General features: G+C 44.9%; 1 long non-coding RNA gene across 6 annotated transcripts in view; it reads left to right on the top strand.

Annotated features, from left to right (window-relative positions):
* The window catches only part of LOC126989968 (uncharacterized), a 30,222-nt gene that overhangs the window by 17,633 nt on the left and 430 nt on the right, over positions 1-12,159 (top strand). For 4 of the 6 annotated variants that reach the window (XR_007743924.1, XR_007743921.1, XR_007743922.1 and 1 more), the window contains 2 exons: positions 2,061-2,152; positions 2,553-2,835. The exons of 1 other annotated variant lie outside the window; for it this stretch is intronic. This is a non-coding gene — a long non-coding RNA (uncharacterized LOC126989968). Of the gene's footprint in view, positions 1-2,060; positions 2,153-2,552; positions 2,836-4,868; positions 4,955-12,159 lie in introns of those variants that run through there. One more of the 6 variants, XR_007743923.1, reaches the window with a different exon arrangement.

Genomic DNA, 12,159 nt, shown 5'->3' with positions numbered 1-12,159 from the left:
TTGCCTGGTTTTGTTGTAGTTTGTCCACTTGTGATGTTGGTGACCACTGAGTGAAATGTAGAAACAGTAAGCAAGTTGAGCCTCTGCACGATATTTTGCGGCGGCGGCGGTGGCAGGTGCACAACAGGCATTGAAATGTCAACCATTTAGTGATGGCTGGCTGCGGGTGACCCAGGATTTTTTAGGGGGTGGTGCGTGTGAATTAGGAATGTTTGTTTGTTTGTTTGTGGTGAGTGGTGGTTGAGATGGAGGTGGTGGTGGTGACGTCATTTAGTTCTGGTGCGCCATCTCTTCTATGGAGGCTTTGGTGTAGTGGTGCGGGTACTTCCCTCATGAACACTGGTGCCACGCCTCCCAGGCCATGGCCTGTTAAGCATTACAAGGAACAGTACTTCCCTCATGAACACTGGTGCCACGCCTCCCAGGCCATGGCCTGTTAAGCATTACAAGGAACAGTACTTCCCTCATGAACACTGGTGCCACGCCTCCCAGGCCATGGCCTGTTAAGCATTACAAGGAACAGTACTTCCCTCATGAACACTGGTGCCACGCCTCCCAGGCCATGGCCTGTTAAGCATTACAAAGAACAGTACTTCCCTCATGAACACTGGTGCCACGCCTCCCAGGCCATGGCCTCTTAAGCATTACAAAGAACAGTAAACTTGTTATGCATAAGATATTTATGCACCAATAAGGAAAACATGGCACACATAATTTACAGTGTTCCTAAAAAGATGTTGCCAGGTGTTATTGGCTTTCACTGTAGTTCTTGGGTGGAAGGTATTTTCACATTTATTTTTTTAGAATGTACTGTGAAGGAATACAAGTAAAAATGAGCAAATTTCTTAATAAGAAAAAAAACTAAGCCAGTGGTGAGCGGCAGCACTTGACAGTGACCCAGCCTGACCCGGCAGAGCTTCGGATGCCAGTTCTCAAAAAAGCTGCCACATACCTTTGACATTTACTTTAGTTTTGAGGGGGGCGAGTACTTTCACAACTATAAATAGAATATAATGTGAAGGAATAACAGTAAAAATAAGCCAGTTTTTAATAAGAAAATATAATACCTTAAATCACTTGATCGTGAGCGTCTACCCGGCCTGAACCCGTCACATGTGCAGCGTGCCACTTTGCATCCCTGGCCCAGACACCACGGCAGCTCAGCCTCTGTATTATAGTAGGATACATCCGGTGAAACAAAGCAACACACACACACACACACACACACACACACACACACACACACACACACTCACACACACACAGAGAGAGAGAGGCAGTATTGCAGGCTTAGGAAACGTGGCAGCAGTGTTCACTCCACCAAAGCCGCCAGCTAAAAGATGTCACCATAATACCTATTCTAGCGACACAATAAATTCAGAATTAGTAGTGGGGAAAACTTGCTGCTAAATGAGTCTTTTTAATGGGGAGGAACTAATTACAAGCTTTTGGTTATTACTGCAACTTGTTTCCAGTGTCTAATTAAACATTAAATCAGTAATATAAATGTCTGGATATTGCCCTGAGTCTCAACAACTTGTTCGGGATAAAGGCTCGTAGTATAAGACATTTCCCCGCCCAAGAACACATACTTGACAAGGCTTTCCTAGGAGTCCTTGGCATTTCCAGGGGTAGTTTTGTGACCCTGGTGGTAGTGTGACCCTTCATCTGTATCATGAACCTGAAGAAACACAGATTTGAAAAGGCTTTCCTAGGAGTTGTGGGCATTTCCAGGGGTAGTTTTGTGACCCTGGTGGTAGTGTGACCCTTCTTCTGTACCATGAACCTGAAGAAACACAGATTTGAAAAGGCTTTCCTAGGAGTTGTGGGCATTTCCAGGGGTAGTTTTATAACCTTGGTGGTAGTTTGACCCTTCTTCTGTACCATGAATCTAAAGAAACACTCATTGGAACCCGACTGACCCACTCTTTGACCTTTATAAATAGCTGATGTGATTAGCCGAAGTGTCTTATAATGCCAACCAGTTTCCTTCCTTTCTCTTTTTCTACTGTCCTTTCCTTTGGTTTTCTTTCTTTCCCTAATATTTTTTTATTTTTCAGGTCCCTGCTTTCCCCTGACGGTGGTGGTCTCCTTGCTCCCGGGTGGTTGTCTTCACATTTTTCTGCCTCCGCCTCCACAGTGCTTCCCAAAGGTATTTGTTCTGGCTTATCATTATTCCTAAGGGTCTTAATTGTAGGAGGAAATAGCTATTGAAACCACTGCTCTTGTCATACACTTGATGTTTTAACCCCTCCACTGCGATTGTCAGGGATTTTGCCTTCACTGATAGCCTGATAACCTATACTCCCACGTTTTTCTCTGGCTCTGTGGTGGATAGTGGAGTGTTTCCCATGTGGTATTGGTGTGCTGGACATCCACTCCCAAGGTGCAGAACTCTACATTTTTCTTCATTGAATTGTAGCCGACACTTTTTGCTCCATTCCTGTAGCTTGGTGAGGTCTTCTTGGAGGAAATCCACAGTCAAAGGGTTAATGGGCTCTTGCAAAACTAATGTGACCATGGAGACCATCATAGTTTATTTATCTCCGCAGGCTCCCCAAACACCACGACAGGCCAGCTGAGAAACAGAGCCTGGAGACACCCTCTTCCTCGGGGACCTTTCCTCATGGCACCCTAACCTCCCTCCAAGAGACTCCCTCCCCACCCAACAACCCATCCCTCCCTCCTCCCCTCAGTGCCAGGCACATTCTCCCCTCCCAAAGTCTCCCGTCCCATCCCAACAACCCATCCATATTCTTCACTTGGTGGGCAATGCTTGGCTGCTTGCCTTCTGAGACCTTCCTCATGTACTTGGCAATATAGCCGTAGTGTTAAGGGAGAAAATTTTGATTAAACAGTGCGTGAGCTCAAAAGGTGAAACTAGCCAGCAAGGGATGATCTGTGGTGCATCAAGAGACACGAAGAGGTGTACTACTGGCAAAAGTGTAGTAAACACGACTTACCTGGCTTCCTCTGTGTTCGTACAGGCCTCCCAACATGGAGCTTGATCTCTGTAGGAAGCCTCGTGGTGACCACGACACACACAAAGGACCTCAAATCATCTGTAGGGTTCTTAATTATATCTCCTTATGGGTCTGGCAAGGACCCTCAGTGTACACAAAGGTTAACTGATAAGGTGTGTACAACTATGCACAACTTTATTACAACAAAAGAACAGAAAACTCCACCACACACACACAAACTGACCTAGCGCGTCTCCGTGCGCCTACAGAACCTACTCTGACCTGGCTACACTAACGATACACGGTATACTTAGCTTGGTGCGGAGGAAGGATGAGATGACGTGCAGCTGGCCCTCCTGCTGAGGCTCTTCAAATCCATACATTATTATATATATATATATATATATATATATATATATATATATATATATATATATATATATATATATATATATATATATATATATATATATATATATATATATATATATATATATATATATATATATATATATATATATATATATATATATATATATATATATATATATATATATATATATATATATATATATATATATATATATATATATATATATATATATATATATATATATATATATATCTATATTTATCAATTACCTTGAATCTCTTCCAAGTGGCTGGGTCCATTTGTTTCCCCTCATGAAACACGAGTTCAGAGTCACTCTTGATGGCTGCTGTTTCATGAGCCATGTTTCAGCAGCCATATTCTTCACTTGGTGGGCAGTGCTTGGCCACTTGCCTTCTGTGACCTTCCTCATGTATGTACTTGGCAATGAAGCCATAGTTCTTCATGATACACATCTCCCTGTGTGTGAGACCACCGGAGGGCTTGTTTTTTTTTCCTCCCGACTCTATCTCTCAGAGTTGATCTTGGTTTGCAGATGCACAGCTGTTCAGCCTTTACTTGAAAGGCTCTTGCTTTTTATTTTGGTTTTTGAAGTCAGCCTTCTCACTGTTGTATAAGAATTCATTCTCCTTATACCAATCGGCAAGATCTTTCTCTTCTTCAGCTCCAAGTGTGAGAGCTGCCGCCCTGAACTTCTTTGTTTCCTGTGAACCTGCTCCTTGTGTCTTGTTGCTGTATGTTCTCCTCCCTTCAAATGAGTCCTGAAGGGGAAGAAATCCGCTTTGGGATTTTTTTTTCTACAGCAAAGGAAACGGCTCAAGGGCAAAAAAAGGAGATAGTAATGAAAGAAAGCCCACAACTCACTGCCCCTATAGAAAAGCGTTCAGAGGGGTGGCCAAAAGAGAGGTCAATTTCGGGAGGAGAGGTGTCCCGATACCCTCCTCTTGAAAGAGTTCAAGTCATAGGCAGGAGGAAATACAGATGAAGGAAGATTGTTCCAGAGATTACCAATGTGAGGGATGAAAGAGTGACGATGCTGGTTAACTCGTGCGTAAGGGGTTTGGACAGTAAAGGGATGAGCTTGAGTAGAAAGTCGAGTGTGGTGAGGGCGTGGGAGGGGGGAGGCATGCAGTTAGCAAGTTCAGAAGAGCAGTCAGCCACATATTCCCCCCCCAGAGTCTCCCGTCCCATCCCAACAACCCATCCCTCCCTCCTCCTCTCAGTGCCAGCCACATTCTCCCCTCCCAGAGTCTCCCGTCCCATCCCAACAACCCATCCCTCCCTCCTCCCCTCAGTGCCAGCCACATTCTCCCCTCCCAGAGTCTCCCGTCCCATCCCAACAACCCATCCCTCCCTCCTCCCCTCAGTGCCAGCCACATTCTCCCCTCCCAGAGTCTCCCGTCCCATCCCAACAACCCATCCCTCCCTCCCTCCTTCAGTGCCAGCCACATTCTCCCTTCCCAGAGCCTCCCGTCCCATCCCAACAACCCATCCCTCCCTCCTCTCCTCTGCAGTCCACCTCCAGTCAGCCTGATCAGCCCTGGGGAGCCTGACTGCTCCATCATCTTCAGTCACCCAGGATGTGAAGAACAAACTACAGGTGAGACCAAAAGTTGAGCCTCGGCTAAAATTATCCTGAAATGACATCCCCTAATCTTTGACAACACTCAGCTGTCACCTTCTTCAACACTAAACATCCTTAACTGGAAACTTCACATCTCTTTCACTAAATCAGCTTCCTCGAGGATGGGTGTTCTGTATCGTCTCCGCCAGTTCCACTCCCTTACACAGTTGCTATCCATATACAGGGGCCTTGTCTGCCCTCATATGGAGTATGGATCTCATGTGTGGGGAGGCTCCACTCACACAGCTCTCTTGGACAGAGTGGAGTCTAAGGCTCTTCGTCTCATCTACTCCCCTCTCACTGATAGTCTTCTACCTCTTAAATTCTGTCGTCATGTTGCTTCTCCATCTTCTATCAATATTTTCAAGCTGACTGCTCTTCTGAACTTGCTAACTGCATTCCTCCTCCCATCCTGTGGCCCCACTCCACTCGACTTTCTACTCTAGCTCATCCGTTTACTGTCCAAAACCGAGTTCACCAGCATCTCCATTCTTTCATCCCTTACACTGGTAAACTCTACAAGTCTTCCTTCATCTGTATTTCCTCCTGCCTATGACTTGAACTCTTTCAAGAGGAGGGTATCAGGACACCTCTTCTCTCGAAATTGACCTATCTTGGCCACTTCTCTGAATGCTTTTCTATAGGAGCAGTGAGTTGCAGGCTTTCTTTCATTATTGTTTCCTTCTTTTGCCCTTGAGCTCACACACACACACACCACACACACACACACACACACACACACACACACACACACACACACACACACACACACACACACACACACACACACACACACACACACACACACACACACACACACACACCACACACACACACACCACACACACGCACACACACTGTTCATTACTTTTACTGTCTTCTGCTTTCCGTACACACCATTTCCCATGTTAAAATATTTTAAAGAGAAAAAGATATGTAAGTGTTGTGGGGTGATCAAAAATATGGAAAGCTTGTGCCCTAGAGCAGGGGTCGGCAACCTCCAACCCACGGGCCAGAGACGGAACTCATGGTCCGTCACCCTGCTTGATATGTGTATAACAATCTGGCCCGCAACTTTGTGTAATGAGGAGCAGAAGGCAAGGTACCGCACCTCTTCTTCCGTGAACTTGTACTCCCTTCTCTCAAATACATTAAGCATGTAAAACGCATCGTTGCCATGTTTGGTAATGTTGTGAACAACTCTTTTCAAAAATGAAATATACAAAGTCTCACATACGCTCCCAGCTGAGTGACCACCTCATCAGTCAATCCAGACATTGAGTCACTTCTCCGTGGCACCAACCATCCCACTAATATGATAAAACTGTTGTCTGCACTCACTGATGTGCATGGTTTTCAATAAATTTCTTGTAATCTAGTCACTGTGTGCCTGATAATTATCTATAAAGTTTTTGTACAGTCACTTTTGGGTTCTCCTTGGCACTCCAGTGCACCTAGAAGCTGTCTCTGCCCCTGCCTGGCACTGTGAAGCTTGCCGACCCCTGCCCTAGAGGATTGTGTGTGTGTGTGTGTGTGTGTGTGTGTGTGTGTGTGTGTGTGTGAGAGAGAGAGAGAGAGAGAGAGAGAGAGAGAGTTTTCAGGAGTAGACTAACCATAGTTTTTGTATATAGTGAGATAATCTACTCAACCAAGATGGTTCATAATGGAAGACTAATGCAATAGAGTGTCACTGACTGCTATATGTAAGTGCCAAGTGATATAGGGTATTAATATAGCTGTGACGTTTAGTGTAACATGGTGTGAAGGGTGTGGCTGGATGGTATGTGGGCTCTGGTGTGGCTGGGTGCGCTATGTGGTTTGATGTTCTTGGCTGTGATGGGGGATGTGGTGTGATGTGTGGTGTGCTAGGATCTATTATGAGGTGTGGTGTGATGTTGCTGGTGTGGCTTATCATGATCTGATATGGGGTGTGGTGTGGCTTGACTGGGTGGTGTAGATATGGGGTGTGGTGTGGCTGGGTGTGATGCAGTGTGGTGTGGTTTATCATGGTCTGATATGGGGTGTGGTGTGGCTTGACTGGGTGGTGTAGATATGGGGTGTGGTGTGGCTGGGTGTGATGCAGTGTGGTGTGGTTTATCATGGTCTGATATGGGGTGTGGTGTGGCTTGACTGGGTGGTGTAGATATGGGGTGTGGTGTGGCTGGGTGTGATTTATCACGGTCTGATATGGGGTGTGGTGTGGCTTGACTGGGTGGTGTAGATATGGGGTGTGGTGTGGCTTGACTGGGTGGTGTAGATATGGGGTGTGGTGTGGCTTGACTGGGTGGTGTAGATATGGGGTGTGGTGTGGCTTGACTGGGTGGTGTAGATATGGGGTGTGGTGTGGCTGGGTGTGATGCAGTGTATTGTGGTTTATCACGGTCTGATATGGGGTGTGGTGTGGCTGGGTGTGATTTATCACGGTCTGATATGGGGTGTGGTGTGGCTTGACTGGGTGGTGTAGATATGGGGTGTGGTGTGGCTGGGTGTGATATGCAGTGTGGTGTGGCTTGACTGGGTGGTGTAGATAGGGGTGTAGTGTGACCGGGCGTGATATGCAGTGTGGTGTGGTTTATCACGGTCTGATATGGGGTGTGGTGTGGCTTGGCTGGGTGGTGTAGATATGGGGTGTGGTGTGGCTGGGTGTGGCAGGTCTGATATGGGGTGTGGTGTGGCTTGGCTGGGTGGTGTAGATATGGGGTGTGGTGTGGCTGGGTGTGGCAGGTCTGATATGGGGTGTGGTGTGGCTTGGCTGGGTGGTGTAGATTTGGGGTGTGGAGTGGCTGGGTGTGATATGCAGTGTGGTGTGTTTTATCACGGTCTGATATGGGGTGTGGGGTGTGGTGTGGCTTGGCTGGGTGGTGTAGATATGGGGTGTGGTGTGGCTGGGTGTGGCAGGTCTGATGTGGGGTGTGGTGTTTAGCATGGCTGGATCTGATGGGTGGTGTGGCGTGGCTAAGGCATTAACCCGGTGGTAGCTGCGGGGATCATGGTTCCTAAAGGCCGCTCCCTCTAAGCGAGAATAATGAGAAAAAATCATCACTCACACAAACCATTTCATAATATGTGTCAATGCATTTGTGATCAGTTTACGCATCATCTATTTAGGGGGATTTATATCATGGCAAAAATTTGGCCCATCGCTGGTACGTGGTAAAGCCACAAATTTGTCCCGTTGCTGCTACCGGGTTAATAGATAGCAAAGGCACAGCTGCTGGCCATGTAGCTGTGCCCCGGTATGGCGTTAAGCCTCATCCACCTGATTTGGTTTGTCCGGGCTTTGTTTACAATGTTATTTATATTTTTATTAAAGTAAGTGATGACGTATGTATGTATGTATGTATATAACTAGAATGTCAACAATCCCTCCGCTTATTCTTTTGACCTGTTCCACTTTGCATCGCTTTTTAGGTCCTCCTTGGTACTTCTTCACACTTAGTTACTCAGTCATAGTTAAAATTTGGCTTCTGCCATGTGCAGATCAGGATGGGACAAACCAAATCAGGGGCGAGACTCAACGCCACACTGGGACCACCAGGTAGACATGGCCACCTCAAACAGGCAGGCAGGGTGAAGCTCCCTTAGATACACTCACCAAAACCTTCTCCAACACTGTAAGCATCCCAGCCATTCTGAGATACACAGACCAACAATTGTGAGACACTTCTCCCTGTGTAGAACGTGTTAGCCCTGTGTACTCATACTCAATGAAGGAGTGAGGTGCCAGTGACTCAGGATCACATGTGCACTGATGAGCCTTGACGCTTGATCTAGATAATGCATTGCTCATATTCTGTGCTGGAAATATATCGTTGACGTAAGCGTACTATAATAATTGGTTGGGGTGATAATTCTTCACCACAAGGGTGGTTGTTCATATGCAAGATGCCATTCTGGTGCTAACTAACTCAGCTCTGAGTCACTGACATTAGGTCATCAATGCATTACATAAATTATTGACAATCATTATGAGACTGTGGTGTGGATACAATTATTATGTAAGCCACTCCACTCAGGACATTGATCGCTATTCTTGGACTCTTCCGACTCTCACATCAGTTATTCTTAAATGCCAAAAAAAGGCAAAATGTGTTCTCAGGAGCAATTCTTGAGTTAATGGTACAGAGTCTTGTCAGACTCCCACCAGGGTCAAGATACCACCCATGGAAAAGCCCACAACTCCTACTAAAGCCATGATGAATGTGTGTGTGCTTGGGGACCATTGTCAGGCAGTTTAAATGCTGTGGCTGACCTCATTCTTATTCAGTTGAGGGAATGATAGTGCCAGGTGGTAGTTTAGAAGCATAATTGCCAGTAAAAGTATACAGAATTATATGCCAGAATTAATACGTAAACCACATACTGCATCATTATGGTTACATATATACAATATATGAGGATGGGAAGTATTTATTTGGTAATGAGGGTATGCACCCCTATGGTAATTACACTGTTAAGTCTGCTTTGAGGCCTGTCACTAGTGGAGCCTGTGGCCACATATCTGCAGACCCATTCATCGTGCTATGTTAGAGATGGACACATCAATTGGCTGTGCTATTTGGCTGTAACTGAGGCCTTCACCATTAAAGATAATGATGACTTTGCGCCAGTCTTGTGGGGTTTGCATTGACACTAATTTCATCATGAATTAGGCTGGTATACTCTTTCGCTTCTCACATCAGCTATTTCTAAAGGTCAAAGAGGGAATCAGTCAGGTTCCAGTGAGTGTTCTTTAGGTTCATGCTACTGAAGAAGGGTCAAACTAGCACCAGGGTCACAAAACTACCCCTGGAAATGTTCAAAACTCCCACGAAAGCCTTACCAAATCTGTGTTTTCAGGTTCATGATACAGAGGAAGGATCAGACTACCACCAGGGTCACACAACTACCCCTGGAAATAAACAAAACCCCCATGAAAGCCTTGCCAAATGTGTGTTTTTAGTTCATGGTAGAGAATAAGGATGAAACAACTATAGTATAACCATTTCAAATAGTCCTTTTGGGCGTTTGATTCAGATTCCCTTCCTCTCCTATCTTATCTATAGGTAACATATGAGAGGGAAAAATAGGTGTTGGGACTGTGTGGCAGAGCAGAGGGAGGAAAGGACCCAAGGAAGTCAATGCAAAATGGACTATTTGAAATGGTTTGACTGTAGGCCCTTCCAGGCAGACGTCGCAACCCACGGTGGCATTAGGGACTGATATGTATGGGACTGTGCATTGTGGTTCACTGAGGGTTTTCGTGACTCCCTACTATCACACTGACACTTTTCCCTCCCCCGTAAACCTGAGTTTGCTTTGTTTTGTTATCTTGGAATGGTGTGGTGTCGCTGGCAGACACAGACACCATGGGAAGAGCTTTTGCCCGGGGAGAAGCGAGGCGCACAGGTTTATCCATGGCCTTAAAAGATCTCCCTTGTAACCACCTTATTGTATAGCAGGTTGGACCAATCCTAAAGGACTCAGACGGCAGTGAACACATAAAACTCCAAACGTATGATGTAAGTGTTTTGCCTAAACGAACAACACCGAGGATACTGAGACTATCGCTGGTCACACCAAAAAGGTTTAGGTCAAAGGCTCGGAGGCTCCACGTTCATTTCAGTCTGGGGATAAGTGGAAATTTTTTGGCCAGGGGCAGTTTACTCAAAAAACATGCATTTGACACGGCTTTCATAAGATTTCTGGTTACTTTCAGTGGTAGTTTTATGACCCTGGTGGTAGTTTGACCCTTCTTCTGTACCATGAACCTAAGTAACACACATTTGACATGGTTTTCGTAGGAGTTTAGGGCATTTCCAGGGCTAATTTGATGACCCTGGTGATAGTGTGACCCTTCTTCTGAACCGTGAACCTCAGAAACACACATTTGACATGGTTTTCGTAGGAGTTTAGGGCATTTCCAGGGCTAATTTAATGACCCTGGTGGTAATGTGACCGTTTTTCTGTACCATGAACTTACAATAACACTCAGTAGAACTTCACTCATCTTCTCTGCCTTTGGAAACAGTTGATGAGAGGGGCGGAAACATCTATAAATACTGACCTAAGCTTGTATTGAGTTACGGTAGCCCCCTGTTAGTCAGTTAGCTAGTTAATTAGTTCATCCATTGGTTAATTAGTTTATTGAGTCATTAGTTAGTAAGCAGTCATAGCATGTAGTTAATCAATTAGTTCATTTATTAGTTAGTTTATTTGTTCATTCATTAGTTAATTAGTTTATTGAGTCATTAGTTAGTTAGTAAGCAGTCATCACACAGTTAATCAATTAGCTCATTCATTAGTTAGTTATATATAGGTGTGACTGTGTGTGAAGGCAGTGGTGTGATTATTAAATTATATAGGCCTGCACGTCCCAGCAGAGGTCAGAATAATCCACATAACAATAATCTTTCTGTATTATGTTCTCATCACTAATTTTCTCGTAATTTCATTGATTTTTTTCCTCTCGTTAACAAGGGTCTTTATACTGTACCTTATGGGGTCGGCCGGGCTGTGGTGACTCTTCCCTCCTGCTGTTCATCCTTCCTCCCTTCTACTGCCATTTCTGCCCCTTCCTCTCCCTCGTATCTTATTTTTTCCTCCTCCCTGATAGATATTCCTTCCCTCGTCTTCCTCTATATCTTTGTCTCTTCCCTTTTACTTCTCTTCATTTCATATTCTCCTCCTCCTCACTTTCTCTCCTCTCTATACATATAATCGTTCCATGTTATAACCATCAATCCATTCCTCCTCAGTGTGTCCTGATAAGAGGGATTAAATGACCAGTTATTCAGTAAACTAGGGGTTAAGTTTCCCTCCCAGAACACATTTCAAGACTTCCGAACCTTGCTTATAATATATACAAGGTCCCTTATGCCCCTCTCGGCTGGACGCTGGGTAGTTTTGTAATATTGGCTTTGGTCTCAGATTTTGAAGTCTTTTGTTAGATTTCTCCTTCGTTTTTGTGTACATGGATGTTTTCAATTCAGTTTCATTAATTATTCTGTCCTCATTATCTCTACTTTTAGCCTCGGTTTGACTTCTGTTCCTCTCGGCTTTTGTGCTCACTTAGACCATCCCTTCATCTTGGCTTTTGAATTCTCTGCTAATCTTGCCCTGTCTTTATTTATTTATATTGATTGTTTTATATGCTTAATATATTTTCTGTTACATAGCTTGAATATTCCAGAAATTCATCT

This window comes from Eriocheir sinensis, unplaced genomic scaffold (assembly GCF_024679095.1).
Source record: "Eriocheir sinensis breed Jianghai 21 unplaced genomic scaffold, ASM2467909v1 Scaffold1397, whole genome shotgun sequence".
Taxonomy (NCBI): Eukaryota; Metazoa; Arthropoda; class Malacostraca; order Decapoda; family Varunidae; genus Eriocheir; species Eriocheir sinensis.
The sequence above is the reverse complement of the archived record's forward strand: the minus strand, read 5'-3'. Positions and strand labels throughout refer to the sequence as shown.